A 2,607-nucleotide genomic window follows, 5' to 3' on the forward strand; every position below is an offset into this window, starting at 1 on the left:
ATTCCCATCACCCAGTTACCCCAACCCCTGCCCCCGCAACTCCCTTTCTGCAACCCTCAGTTTATTTCCTAGAGTCAAGAGTCTCATATGGTTTGTCTCACTCTCTGATTTCTTCCCTTTCAGTTTTCCCTCTCTTCCCCTGTTGTCCTCTGCACTATTCCTTATGTTCCAAATATGAGTGAAACCATATGATAATTATGTTGCTCTGATTGACTCATTTCACTTAGCATAATACCCCCCAGTTCCATCCATGTCAATATAAATGGTAGATATTAAAAATATGGAACACTTCATGAACTTCTGTGTCTTCCTTGCACAGTAGCCATGGTAATCTTTTCTGTATCATTCCAATGCTAGTATTTGTGCTGCTGAAGTGAGCACAAATAGCAGGATTTTAATAATCATTTGGAAAATATGACCTATTCTATGGAGATAAGTCAGTCAGATTGCCCACAGACACTGCTGTCCTTGTCCAATAAATCCATGAAAAAAAATGGCTATGATTTTAGGGATAAACTTTACACATGGGCTCAAATACATAAACTACTAACACCAGTGCAATTTTGGGTAAAACACTGCTGAATGCCCAAACTCTCAGTGGTAGAACCAATGCTGAATCTTGTATTGTACCATTTCCCACAATTCCCTGGGGATATCATTCAGCAAACTGGTACAAGTTGATTGCATTGGACCATTTTCCATTGGAAGGAGCAGTACTATTCTCACTAGAATAGACACTTACTTTGATAATGGATTGTCCTTTTTTGCCCTTAAGACTTTTGCCAAAAACCTTCATTCAAAGATTTATAGAAAACCTTACTCAGAATCATGATATTCCACACAGCTTTGTTCTGATCAGGGACATAGTCTCTTACCATCTCTCTCATCATCCTGAAGCAGTTTTACTAATAGCATGGTGGAATGGTTTTTTAAAGACTCAATTAGGGCTTCAACTGATGAGAACATATAAAATAGGGTTCTCCAGGATGCAGTGTATATTGTAGATCAGCAACCTCTATGTAGCACTGCTTTTTCTAGTGAAAATTCATTGGTCCAAGAATCAATGCATGGAAAGGGAGACTCTTCTCATCATTAGCTTTTGTATTCCTCTAGCAATTTTTTTTTTGCTTCTGTCAATAAAATCTTGGATTCTGCTGGTCTCTAGACTATATAGTGCAGTTCCCCATCTGTGTAGTCCAATATGTAAACATGAGCCACATTGAAATCTTGAAATATAGCTATTGCCACTCCAGTGATAAATTTTAAAATGTACTTAATATAAAATAATTTGTTTTTTTTTTTAATTTTAAGGTAATTTAAATTTAATATAAACATTCTCATATGACTAGTAACTATAATGTAGGGCTAATGTATATCACAAGGTCCAGAGCTCCCAAAAGATGTATACTTACACCAGGGGGAATAGTGTTGGTTCCATTAAACTGAAAGTTAAGATTGATGGCTGGGCATTTTAAGCTTCCATGACAGTGATTCAGTAGTTGCTCTACTATCTGGCGTAGTTGATACTGATTATCAGCAGGAAATTGTATTATCGCTAAAACGATGTGGATCTGGAATGCAGAATATCCTCTGAGTGCCTCGTAACGCACGTATATCCTGCCATTAAAATCCGTGGATAATATAGATGTTTTAACAATAGTGGTTGTTCCAATCGATGAGAAAAGAATGTTTTTACATTTCTTTGCATTATCTTCAATTTCATAGTTTTCAGAGTCAGATTTTGATCTCTTTGGTTAGGTATATTCTTTGGTATCTTATGGGTTTTGGTGCAGTTGTAGATGGGATTGATTCTTTGATTTCTCTCTCTGCTGCTTCAACATTGGTGTATAGAAATACAACAAATTTCTGTATGTTGATTTTGTATCCTGTGATTTGACTGAATTGTATATCGGTTCCAGCAATTTTTTGTAGAGTCTTTTTTTTTTTTTTTTTTTTTTGAGAGAGAGAGCATGAGTGGGATGGGGTAAGTGCAGAGGGAGAGGGACAGAGACAATGTCAAGCAAGCTCTGCACTCAGTGTGGAGCCTGGTGCAGGGATTCATCTCACAACCCTGAGGTTATAACCTGAACTGAAATCAAAAGTCAGATGCTAGGAAAAAATATACAGTGGAAAAAAGACAGTCTCTTCAATAAATCGTGCTGGGAAAACTGGACAGCTATATGTAGAAGAATGAAATTCGACCATTCTCTTACACCATACACAAAGATAAACTCAAAATGGATAAAAGACCTCAATGTGAGACAGGAATCCATCAGAATCCTAGAGGAGAATATAGGCAGTAACCTCTTTGATATCAGCCACAGCAACTTCTTTCAAGATATGTCTCCAAAGGCAAAGGAAACAAAAGTGAAGATGAGCTTTTGGGACTTCAAGATCAAAAGCTTCTGCACAGCAAAGGAAACAGGCAACAAAACAAAGAGGCAACCCACGGAATGGGAGAAGATATTTGCAAATGACAGTACAGACAAAAGGTTGATATCCAGGATCTAGAAAGAACTCCTCAAACTCAACACACACAAAACAATCATATAAAAAAATGGGCAGAAGATAGGAACAGACACTTCTCCAATGAAGACATACAAATGG

The 2,607-nt window shown here is 37.2% G+C and overlaps 1 non-coding gene across 1 annotated transcript; it reads right to left on the bottom strand.

The window, feature by feature from the left end:
* Positions 1 to 274: 274 nt before the first annotated feature.
* LOC116867992 lies at positions 275 to 381 on the bottom strand. The gene has a single exon (XR_004382714.1). It is a non-coding gene; the product is annotated as a U6 spliceosomal RNA (small nuclear RNA).
* Positions 382 to 2,607: the final 2,226 nt, after the last annotated feature.

This window comes from Lontra canadensis, unplaced genomic scaffold, assembly GCF_010015895.1.
Source record: "Lontra canadensis isolate GAN:19392208 unplaced genomic scaffold, GSC_riverotter_1.0 scaffold13, whole genome shotgun sequence".
NCBI lineage: Eukaryota > Metazoa > Chordata > Mammalia > Carnivora > Mustelidae > Lontra > Lontra canadensis.